Source organism: Chelonia mydas, chromosome 2 (assembly GCF_015237465.2).
Source record: "Chelonia mydas isolate rCheMyd1 chromosome 2, rCheMyd1.pri.v2, whole genome shotgun sequence".
Taxonomy (NCBI): Eukaryota; Metazoa; Chordata; order Testudines; family Cheloniidae; genus Chelonia; species Chelonia mydas.
The window spans coordinates 72,289,596-72,302,108 of record NC_057850.1 but is presented as its reverse complement, the minus strand read 5'-3'; the positions used below and the strand labels follow the sequence as shown (position 1 = coordinate 72,302,108).

The 12,513-nt window shown below is 39.3% G+C and overlaps 1 protein-coding gene and 1 long non-coding RNA gene across 9 annotated transcripts in view; one reads left to right on the top strand and one right to left on the bottom strand.

Annotated features, from left to right (window-relative positions):
- The window catches only part of SPIDR (scaffold protein involved in DNA repair), a 340,350-nt gene that overhangs the window by 158,238 nt on the left and 169,599 nt on the right, over positions 1 to 12,513 (top strand). The window lies entirely within an intron of this gene.
- LOC119565598 overlaps positions 1 to 12,513 on the bottom strand; it is a 35,093-nt gene that overhangs the window by 2,522 nt on the left and 20,058 nt on the right. Inside the window, exons 2-3 of the long non-coding RNA XR_005224338.2 lie at positions 4,028 to 4,134; positions 1,479 to 1,592 (exon numbers count right to left, since the gene is read on the bottom strand). This is a non-coding gene — a long non-coding RNA (uncharacterized LOC119565598). The remainder of the gene's footprint in view (positions 1 to 1,478; positions 1,593 to 4,027; positions 4,135 to 12,513) is intronic.

The following is a 12,513-nucleotide window of genomic DNA, read 5'->3' as shown; positions in this document are numbered from 1 at the left end:
TCCCTGTGTGGCAAGAGACATGTGGCAAGGACCATGGCTAGGGCTACAGGATCCATTTGTTGCACTTATCCACTGGGATGAAGGCACATGAAGGGTTATTTCAGCTAATAATGATGTAGAAGCTGCAGAGCAGCTGCTTAGACTATTCCATGTCCTGAGGAGGATTCTTTCTCTCAGCTCCCTTTTCTTCTACCGAGTGCCCAGCCCAGCTATTTTGGCTGGGTGCTGGAATGGGATTTAGCTTTCTATGCATTCTTCTTGCTTTCCTGCCTTAGGTCTTCTGTGTGGTTCAGTTGAATCTCATATAATAGCAGGTTTCAGAGTAACAGCCGTGTTAGTCTGTATTTGCAAAAAGAAAAGGAGTACTTGTGGCACCTTAGAGACTAACCAATTTATTTGAGCATAAGCTTTCATGAGCTACAGCTCACTTCATCGGTGAGCTGTAGCTCACGAAAGCTTATGCTCAGATAAATTGGTTAGTCTCTAAGGTGCCACAAGTACTCCTTTTCTTTTTGCATATAATAGCAGGAGTGTGTTGTTCTAAATGGAGTAAATACAATAAAGGTTTGATATTTCTCTGAGGAATGAGTAGTGATTCAAGCATAAGGTAGTACATTTCAGCTAATCTGATTTACTTATGATATCATTGCTCAGAATGCTATTTACCTGCAGATGAGAGAGTTACTGAGTTTATTATGGTAAAAGGGAAGGTATTTGATAGCCACAGTACATTGCAATTAATAATATTTATACAGTTCAGGTGAAGCCTGTGAATGTGTGAGCTTCCTGTTGTACACTGGAATGGATAGGCTGTTTCCTGTTGCAGGGGTGGATTATATTCTGAGGAATTTCCAGAAATGTTGAGAAATGCTGACTCATAGTGTACAATCAAATGAACCAGCTAAGGCAGGGTTTAGGGAGGCTTTTGAGTTCTTGGCTGAAGCAAGCAAAAATGTTGCTGTAATGTACTGTTTTATTTTTAGCAAGAGGGCAAGGCAGTGTTACTTAGATTGAGATATTTGCTGGTGGTTTCAAAATGACAGACACTTTTGAGGTTTGCTGTGTTTTTCTAATCTATTTTCAGAATTTGGAAAGCAGGTGGTTTTGCTAAAATACTTAACCTTCTCTATTTTCCCACTAATTGGATTGTTGTAAAAGTGTCTTAAAGAGTTTGTGCAAGAAAGGCTTTTACCGTTCTCACAGATCAGAATGCCTTTTTCAGGTGTAAAATTACAGTAACCATTTATTTGTTGCTGAATCTTGCTCAGTACCTATGTTTGCTGAGTCCTTAGGTTTGAAGAGTTGGGACTGTTGCTCAAATGGTGAAAGGCGACACATGTGTGATTACTGCTATGATGGGTTCAATTTAAAAGCTCCCGCACTTTTGCTGCCCCCATCTCATATTTATTTTTAGCCGTCACTTCAGAAGGAATTGTCAAATTGCCAATACAGATTTCTTTCTGAACAAAACCTGCTACCTGTTGTTTTCTGCTTGTGCAGGCCAGAGACGGGGCAAAGTTTTGCTGATAAGCCTGGTAACTTTTAAGCCTGTCTTCAAAATCCATCTTCGTAATCTCTTCTTTCCTCTTGTTCTGCTGAGCCAAGCATATTTAGTATTTTAGAAAGGTCTCTGATGTGTATATTGTTCCACAGAGTCCTTCATAAACTGAAAGTTTATTTGGAAAAGCCACCATAGACTGGCTAATTATTACTAAAATTTACTGTCAGCATTTGTGTGTGTGTGTGTGTTCAATATATATATTTGAAATAGAGCCATCTTTTTGTCTGTTGTTCAGTAAATCATGTGGTGTTGACTAATGAATATTTAATATTGTGCTAATAACTCTGCACATTTCTTCTAATCAGTTTGCCTATCATTCTTTGCACCTGTAGTATTCCGACAGTCATTCAGGTTTGAGTCTTGTGGTATTCAACGTTAATCATGTGATTTTGGTCACAAACATAGGTTTATTGTCCTCAGTAGGACCACCATAAAAAGTATCTTGTGTGGGTTAGGGAATTATATAATTGCCCCTCTGCATGTTTAAATAGAACAATATTCAGGCAACATAATATGAGTATATTTAGTAGTGCCTGTTATTAACTGATGTCTGCCTTTTTTGTTTCAAACTTACTTTGTGACTCTATTGCTGACCTCTAAACAAGATACTATCAAATACTGCAGAAATGTCCTGGACTAAATCTTTAGAATTCTGCAGGTCAAACCCCAAATTATGGTTTTGTTTAATTTAAATAACAAACTTATTAGACTGTCTTCATTATCCAAGCTGAATAAAAAGTCATAAGTAAACACAGCAATAAATGTCAAGAAGTAAATTACATTTTTTAAATGTTTCAGTTTTAGTATTCTAAGGTATCGCCAATAACAGAAGAAAATATTTAGTTTTAAATATTAGTACGTGCTTTTTAACTCTCCACCTCAATCTGTAGGAAAAGTATTTATGAATATATATTTGCAAAACTGGAGATAATTTAATCTTTCAGTAATGAGAGGCTGTGTGGTCTAGTGGATAGAGTATGGACGCAGACTCAGGAGACATGAGTTCTGTTCCCAGCTCTGCCTCTGCCTGCTGGGTGATTTTGGGCAAGTCACTTCACCTCTCTGTGCCTCAGTTTTCAAATCTGGGGTAATGATACTGAGCTTGTAAAGCGCTCTGAGAGCTACTGATAAGAGTTAGGTATTATTATTAATGCCTCAGTAACAAATATTCTAAACTTTAATGCAGCTGCTCATCCAAAGCCGTATATAGCAGCAAAATGGGAGATGACAAACACACAGAGATTCTGTGGCTTTCACTTAAGCTCATTGCAAAGGTTTCTGTTGTTGATCTAGTGGTAAGGGACAGACCATGTCATTTTACAGCATCGTAGAAAGATCTGTTTAACGGTAATTAAACAAGGGAGTATATGTGACCTATCTTTCAGACTTGAGATAAGTTTGACTTATCTACTGTGGGTCTATAAACTATGCCCAACTTATCAGCTGCAGTATTGTTGAGTTTAAGTATTCAAAATCATGAGTAAGGCTCCCAAAATTTATGAAACTGGCTTAAAATCCTTGACGTTCTTTATTTGATTTCTCATTTTTATCCTTTTGCATTCATGATTTAAAGCTTTTCTCCACAGCTGTGTAGACAGAATTTTTTTAAAATTAAAGCTGATATTCTCACATAATCATGTGACTCCAGGAGTTTGGGGTTTTAAGAAAATGGCCAAATGTTGTTAGACTGATGATAAAATTGCAAGAGTTGGCAACTCTGAAAGCTTGTACTAAAAGGCAACAATTTGCAATGTCTCATGGTCTGGCACAGACCTCCTGTGTGAGGGGTGGGTGTGGGAGTGGGAAGAGGCTTGAAATGCATAGGGCATAGAATTATTGAATACAAAACTGCTCAGTTACAGAGTTACTCCCCAAAATGTTAAAGAAAAAGATATTTAAAGGACAGCCTTCTTTCATCCCATTATGTTGGATTTTCCTCCCTCTATATAGTACACCCTACTGTTGCCCTAGGAGTAACTTCATATTTCCTCTTCTATGACTGTCTCAGCAAAACCTTTCTGGAACTAGTCTTTTATACCATTCTGCTAGTAGTAAGTGCCTCAAGCTACATAATTATTGCTGACTAGAATTTGGCTCTCTTCCTCAGAGAGTAACTTTGTCCTCTTACATTATGCTGTAGGGAAACCATTATCTTCCCTCATTTTTACTGAAATATTTTCTGAGATATGGGCCTATGATGAGCTTCCCAACAAAATTGCCCTAGACCACTCATATCCCACAGTATTTCTCCCCAAAACCAACATTTAATGATCCGTGAGATTAACTTCATCATGCTATCTGCTACCCACCTTCAGGAGGGAGCTATTTCAAGTTTAGTTGTGTCCTGCCATTTACCACTATAGTTTGATAAGCAGTATAGGCCCTACATTATTCCTAGACACCTGTTGGTGAACACCAGGCTATGAGCAATGACCATGCTAGTGTCCACCTAGATTGATATGTCACCTGACTTGGGTAAACAAGTATCAGCTGAATCACTTGATTCCAGTCACTTCTGGTACAATCTGTTGCTCCTTCGTCCTTTTCAACTTTGGAGACGCACTGCATGTTCCCTGAATGAATAAAATGCATAAGAGTGGTCCAGCTTTCCAGGAAAAATTGGTACAACATGTATAAATTTAACAAGAACATCTACTCATTTTACAGTCAGCACTTTGTAACTTAACCCATCCCATCAGATCCCAGAGGTTCTTTCTAGTAACATCAGACTTTGCAATCCTATTCCTCTGGTATGGCTATCCCATCGTTAATACAAACCTACACACCACAGCATCCGCTTCTTTGAAGTACTGTTATTTTTGTGTCTTAAGATGGAGAATTCCCCGGTATTTTCTACTTCCTTTGCCACCTATTTTTGTGTCTGGCTTCCTTCTCTCTCCTAATTGCATTATTTGATTTGCTGTTCTGTCAGCTGCTCTAGTATTTTGGTTTGCCTGAGAAATCACACTGATACATATTGCCTGTGTTCCAAATTATAGTACTGCTTTATGCAACTTCACCTTCTTTTGCTGGAAATCTTGTTTGTCTTTGATCTTATTGAACAACTTGGCTCACCTCCCTCATGCAGCAACTCTTGTCCAAATCTTGTTAGCATCTCCTGACAACATGATGTGAGGGGCATCCACTGTAGTCACACACAAAAACAGGTCTGTAGAAGACTAGATGGTCCTGCTATCATCATTACCACAACTACTTAGCTGATGATGGTGGCAGCAATCTGTTCCTAAAATAACTGTCACCATTTCTTTATAATCCTTCTCTATCACAGTCTTCAGGGCAGCACATTCCTAGGGGTGTTCAGATATCACCATGTCATTTTGGAGGAGGGAAGCTGAGGTCAGTGAAAGCTGTGTTTGTGAAGGGAGGAGAAGGGTGAATGGGGATGTTATGTCAATTTGGAAAAAGGAGAGGAGACTGGGGAAATTAAAAATAATGTTTGAAGTGTAACCCTTCTGCCAGGTGGATCTGGCAGCAGCCAGGGCTGGGGTCAATATTGAGGGGTTCCTTTTCAACAATACAACACAGAACTGGTTTGAGTTCCCACCCAGTAACCTGGGAAAATTATACACCACCCCTGGGCGCCTCGGAGAGGCAGTACTTCCCTATTCGCAAGCACAGAGTCTGAGTGTAGAAAAGAAACTTTGAATGAAAGGAGGGAAGTCACCCGACATTAATTAGGGAAAATGCCACAAGTGGGATTCATAATCATAAAACTGTGAGCGGGACACCTAGCCCAGAGTGCATGGGGCAGTGCCTTCTGCCTCATTCTTGAGTTCTTCTACCAAAAATTCCTTTATGGTACCCCTTTCTGTTCCTTCACCATACCCTACTCACAGTGATTGTCCTTGGTCAGTGAGGACCCAAGGTTCAGAAGTGCATCTCCCACCCAGGGAAGAAGGCACCTTGCTTGCTTGCTCTGGCTGGCTGCCCCACCAGCTGCTGCGGCTCACTGCTGGCTGCCCCGCCAGCTGCAGTTCCTCTCTGCTGGCCGCCAGTTACCTTCTGCTGCCACCTGCCTCTCTGCTGTGACCTCTGCACATCAGTTTTAGTAATTTTCAGCTGTTTGTAGGCTGGGCAGAAACACTGTCCCATCTCAAGTAATTTTAGCTCTCTTTTGAGCACTTTAGTGTAACAAAGACTCCTAATGAAGACTATTCATCTCTTTCTTTGAACAGTGGGGAGGAACAGCTTAAACCAGGCTGGGAACCCTTAGACAGAGTCCGCAACTTGTGGCTGGGACACCTGTCACCACCCCTCTTATTTTCACAGGGCTCTGGCATTCGAGCCCCTGGCTTAACGAGGTCCTTTCAGCTGAGGGTGACCCCCTCATTTAGGACAGGTGAAGCACAGTTCTGCTCTCCTTTATTCATACAATAATGACAACAACATTCGTAACAGCATTTCACTACCCCTGCACTCAGTACTAAAGTGATTTGTAACCTAACAGCCAAAGTTGATTACTTTGAGTAATACCGCTCTATCTGCTGGATATCTAAGCAAAGTAGTGTGTTCATGTAAATACAGTTTGCTCCTGAAGTCTCTCCCCCTCACAGCTAGCTGTCGGGATAATTAATTCAGACCCTGCTTACACAAGAATGAATGATCAGGGAAATCCCAGAATCCTAGGTAGCATGATTAGAAAATCCTACCTTTCTTAAAAGTAGTTTGCAGTAATCAATGGCAACTTATCACTAACTGGATCAAAAAACAAAGCTTAGCCCATCTTTCTGAAAATAATCTGGAGCCATATTTCATTTTTAAAAATGGTGGGGCAGGGAAGGAAGAAAATAATTGTTCACCAACCCCCCACTCCATAAGTTCTACACTTCTTAGAGCCCTGTCTTAACTACTCTTGAACTTCTTGGGGTACTTTTCAATCCTTTCTTAGGGCTTGTCTACACTTGAAATGCTACAGCGACACAGCTGCACCTCTGCAGCACTTCAGTGTTAGACACTATCTGCACTGACAGGAGGGGTTCTCTCACTGCTTTAGGTAATCCACCTCTCCGAGAGGCAGTAGCTAGGTTGACGGAAGACTTCTTCCATTGTCCTAGCACTGTCTATTCTGGGGGGCTGTGAGCTTAACTACGCCACTCAGGAGTGTGTGGATTTTTCACACCCCTGAGCAATGTAATTAAGCTGTCTTAGTTTTCTGATTTAGACAAGGCCTGAATCTTTTCTTTGAGCCTTCTCCTCCTAGATTTTTTTTGCTCTATCTTCTGTCAGTCGGCACAATCTTCCAGCTTCCTCAGCACTTGGCTCAAGGCAGCCATCTTAAACTGAATCCAGACTAAGATGATGATCTTGAGAAAAGACAAGTACTGTTGAGGTCATCTTTCCTCAAATTTTATTTGCTTACTTGTTGGACTCCTCAATGTCTATTGGATCATCAGTAGCTGTGGTGGCAAAAAACATGAGCCTGAAGATTGTGCTCATCCTCTTGGACACAGACCCGATCAAGATGATCCACACATACACAACATTCCCGCTTGATTATTAAAACTCATATCTAGAAATGAAGCCTCACATCCAGAAAAAGCTCCAACTTGTACAAGACCTAGCCATCCATCTGCTTACCAACCCAGATTACAGTAAATGCATCACCCCAGTACTCCATTCTTTGTACCATTCAGAACAGAGTCCAATTCAAAATTTCTATCCTGATATATGAAGCCCTCAATGAGTCTGACCCAATCTACCTGAGAGTTCACCACTCCTTCCATGACTATGACCTCCCACAGTATCTGTGTCCTACTGGAACAGCAAAATGGTCAGAAAAGCTAGATAAGGCCAGGGCCCTAAGTTATTCCATTCTCTCTCTATGTGTGGTACTTATATGTCCCCCATCACTGTAGTGTATGATCACCTCATAATCTTGTGATGTATTTATTCTCACAACACCCCTTTGAGGTAGGTAAGTACTATATTCACCATCAAAATGAACCTCTGCTGTTAACACAATTCCACTTCATCCTGAGCAAATCAACTCCAAGTAAACAAGTTGCAATTCAGAGTTTGGGCATATGAAACATTAAAAGCTTACGCTACACCAAAAGAAGAAAAGTACTTGGGGAAAGACACAGTCTTAAATGTTAGTCCCTTTACTTCTGAAAAAGAATAAGCAGAAGTTTGCATTTTGTGGAATATATCAGAATCACAGATGTTAGTGAGGAACAGTCATGTGGTCCATTCCCCTACTAGTGTAAGTACAGTAAATTGTGGCACTTCAAGACTGAATTTTGGCTAAGTAGTTGCACAGCAAAGAGATTGGTGCCTAGTCATGGTGTCTCTTTACACTCATATTTGATGTTTATCTGTATAATAGTAGAAGTCCAACTTATGGCACTGAATAAAAGCTCCAAATGATAGCAAATAATGCTGTAAGAAATAAATTATACTATAGGTAAACCTTGAGTTGTCAAATGTAACTGCTATGGGCATGAGTTCCAGTTGCCTTAGATAATAAAGACGTTTGAGTCAGTAGTAAGTGTATAACGTAGAAAACACCCTTCCTTCACAGGTTTTTCATTTCACGTGTCACACATTCTATACAAGAACATGTATTACACTGAAGGCAAAAAGAACATGCTGTCTTGACCGCTTTCAGTATGCTATGGAATTTGTGCTGCTGTTCTCAGAGGAGGGGCATAACTCCCAAGGAAGAGGATGATATTTAGACATTCCTTCGTCACATGATGGATACAATCTGTAGTTAAAAACATCTCAGTTTGTGATTAAGTACAGTATTTTTTTGATATAATAAAGAGATTCAGTGTTTTATTCGTGATCTCTGGGGCTGTGCTCCCAGACATAATTTAGAAATACATGACATTTCTTTTTATGCTTAGAAGTGAAAAGTGAGCCAGGATGAACAGGAAGGGCATGCCAGTGCTAAGTAAGTCTTTTATTTTAGCAGTTTTTCATTGTGTCATGTTTGTTTTGCAGAAGGATCCTCTGGTTATTTCAGCATACCCAGCAAGTAATTTGTTGCCTCATATTAAAATAAACAAATAAGAGAGTGGAAATCTGCTAATTTGCTGTAAGACGTCATTGTTGAGTCAGTTATATTCAGAACATATTACTTTTCTTTCCTTCCTTTCTTTCCTCCAATTTGAAAAAAATAGAACTTCTTCAAATAACCCTACAAATGCTATTTACCTTCCTTCCTTCCCTCCTCTTTCCCCCCATCCCCTGTAAAATGCTAATAACATCCTTTTAAATTTGTGTTCTTGGTTCTTCCAATTATAATGTGTTTACCATAATGCTGATAAGAAGCAAATGACTTCCTACCTCCGTAGACTTCCCTTTTTTTACTTTATTTTATGTTTATTTAAGAACTCAAATGACACAAAATCATTATTAATTGGAACAACTGCTTGCTTTTTTCCTTTTCAGAACAAGGGATGGTAGCTCTGGTAGAGAAAATGCCAATACACATCTGTCCTGTACCTGACTTCATTTTTACTTTCTCTTTGGATCTAACTGTCTTTGAAGTAATTATAGAGTCTGAACCAGTATCCTGCCAATGTAACCACTTACTCCTTCCTCTGCTTCTCTGTGGCCTGATAAAGAGACTGTGGCCCAATACACAGATTTTAGGCGATAACTGGAAATTTGGCAGACATTGTTTCTGGGTTGTGTATGCACCTTCCATTGGTCTGAGGAAAATCAATTTATAAGGTTTCCACAGAAAACAAACAAACTCTCTCACAAATGAGTCTTTGGTTAAATGATGACAAAACTGTTTTCCAGTATTTCATTGTCAATATGCGTGTTGCACACACAAACTGATTGAATTGTGGAATGTGATCTGTGAAGGACCTTTGCATGGGAAAAGACGTGGCTTCAGAGCAATTTGGCCTCCTTACATATGGTTAAGGCCTTTGCTTTCACTATTTACTCATTTTTAACTAAAAATTCCCGGGTTTACAATAGATATTTTGTTTTTTTATTGATTTTCACCCAAATTTTGGACGTGAAAATACAGATTGTTAAGAAAATACAATACGTTACATTACATTAGGTAGATGTGTTTATATTAACAATAAATTAGTCCAAGTGTAAATGCGAGGCTGTCTGTTAAACTAAGGCAATATTGTGGAAGATTGGCACACATACACACGCATATATGAACATACTGTTAATATACAGTTCACTAAATAAATCACAGCATTAAACTGTTTTTACTTTCAATAGCCCTTACTTTTCTCTAGTTGCTTTTTTTCTGTCGTTTTGTCCCCTAATATTAACCCCGACATGTACCTAGAAAATTGTGAAATTAACGTTGCACTGATTTAACCTGTTTTTTAATTTTTTTAATAAACACTGATAAATTCCTGGGAAATTTAAAAAAAAATTAAAACCAAAAATGAGGGGCCTTGCATCTGATATATAAAGGTGTGTTTTCTCACTGATTATACATATTTCATAGTATAGAGCATTGTAATGCTCCAAATCAAAGACCTGAAAATGGTGGATTTTTGTTTTTTAAATCTCATGGGAAATTCCATAGTTGGGGGGGGGGGGAAATATGTAAAACGAATGTTAGGGTTGCAAGGTAATGCAAGCAAAGTTCAGGAACTAACAACGTTAAGGTTATTTATGCAACCAATACTCTGCCTCCTTGTGCATGAGCATTGCAATACACTCTTAAATTATCACATACTATTTTTCCTCAAGACTCTTTCCTAATTCTTTATGCACTTTGGACAGACAATGAAGCTGGGTTGTATGGCACCTTTGTCTGATGACCAGAACGCCACTTTTTTATTTACCTTAGGAACTGCCAAATTAATTTAGCGTGGTAAATGGCCAGCAGTCTATTTGAAGAGGAAGCAAGTTCTTGTGTTTTAGGCACTGAACTGGGACCCAGAAGATTGGGATTGTGCTACATAATTCCTGTGTGACCTTCAGCAAGTAATTTCTCTGTGCCTCAATTCTGCATATGTCAAATGGGTTTGATAGTATTTCCTAGCTTTACAGGATATTTGTGAAAATAAAATGTTAGTGAGGCATTCACATACTACAATGAAGAATGCTGTAGAAAAGCCAATATAAAAAGAAATAATTCCCTACTGAGTGCAGAGTTTGGGTACATTACACCATGGGGCCGGCCCAGTCCCTGAAGCACCCCAAAATTGGGAGAGCAGAGAGGATTTAAAGCCGCCTTAACCCACTTTCCCTGTGGCCACCTCCTAGAGGCGCAGCATGGATTCTCACCCATAGTATACATTTGTATGTCTATGAAGCCAAAATATGGAATATGCTTGAACTGATTTTATGTAATCTGCCCGAAGAAATTCACCTCTGGTAAATTCATCCCATAGGAAATTAAATTGACATAGTTTGGAGCATCTATAGGGGTGGAGGGGAGAAGAGAACAGAATGGAAACTGGAATTTAGCATGTGCAACCTATGCCCAGTGTACTATATTTTAAAAAACAGAAAATGAATGTTGTAATTTTAAAATACATTTTTTAGTGAATATTTATTTTACAGATTGACAATAAGCCAATGTATTGGTGTGTGTAATAGAATTTTATAAGTTTGTAAATGTTATTCACATGTATATACATTGTGATTTCAACAAGAAATAAAAGCAGAAATGTCAAGCCTACTATATACAGTACAGAATATGCATCCTTAAAAATCATTGTGCTGAAAAAAAAGCACTTAAATAAGTCTTTGGAAGTGAAATTTCTGTCACCGGAAACTTTCATTACAAGAGAGCAGCATTAAAATCCAGGTGTAAAGTCTCCACAGTGAATTAGGAGATGACCCATTTTTGTTTTGGTCTAGATTTCCTGTTAAAGTTGCGATCGAAAGCATTCTTCCCGTATGAGGGTGAATGCCATTCTGATGTGCTTGCTTAAAAACTGAATCCAGTCATTGTGCTTGCATTTTGGCGTCCTGCCCACTCCGAAAGTACAAAGCAAACTTTAGCCTGCTACTCCCAAGCATGATAGTCTCATTAAAGATCAGGGAAAAGAAAGGGGAAAACCCAAGGAGGGTGAAAGAGTTCATTTACATACTATGCCAGAGATCAGCATGTAGTTCATCACATGATAGAACTTTTATGCTGTTCTTACTTAAGCCATTGAGCAGTACTTCAGATTGCACTGAAATAAGGATTAAATTCCCTGTGTGTCAGCCAGCATGATGATGCTTCTTTATAGCATTATAACTGTCATTTTTACATCCAGTTTTCAAAATTAGTAAAACTTTGCTGTGAGTATTTGTGAACCAACATGGGGGGCAGTGACAATGCTTGCTGTTTTAAGTCTTACCGTGGGTATTTTCAATATGAAGCGAATATTTGCCAAATGCCTGCAGTATGCTAGATGCTTCTCTTCATATTTGTCTATAAAGATCCCTGTTTGCAGAGGGTTTACAATCCAACTACAGAATTTATCAACACAGAAAGGGGAACGAGAAGCTATTAAAGCCGGTCAAGTTAGCCATAATTTTGTTTAATTCCATCTGTTTGAATTTTTTTAAATGCTAAAGATTTTCAGTTGCCTTGTTTTGTTAGTACTTTTTCAGGGGAGAAGACTAAGGGTATGCCTTCACTAGCAATGTTAAAGCACTGTCGCACTGTCCACACTGCCACTTTACAGCACTGAAATTTGCATCGCTCAAGGGGGTGTTTTTTCACACCCCTGAGAGAGACAGTTTTAGCGCTGTAAAGTGGCAGTGTAGGCAAGGCCTAGGATAGAAAGGCCTTTTGGCAGAAGAATGTTTTATGGGGGACTAGAAGGAACCAGGGGGTGGAAACATGATGGAATTGGTCAAGAAAAGGGTTTCTGCAGTTAGGAAGCAACATGGAACCAGGACCCAGAGCCAAGATGGGGAGGGCACACAGGCCGTTTTTCTGAAAAATTTCCTGCCACTGCTACCATTTAGTTCAGTTCCACTGGTAGTAGCAACAGTAG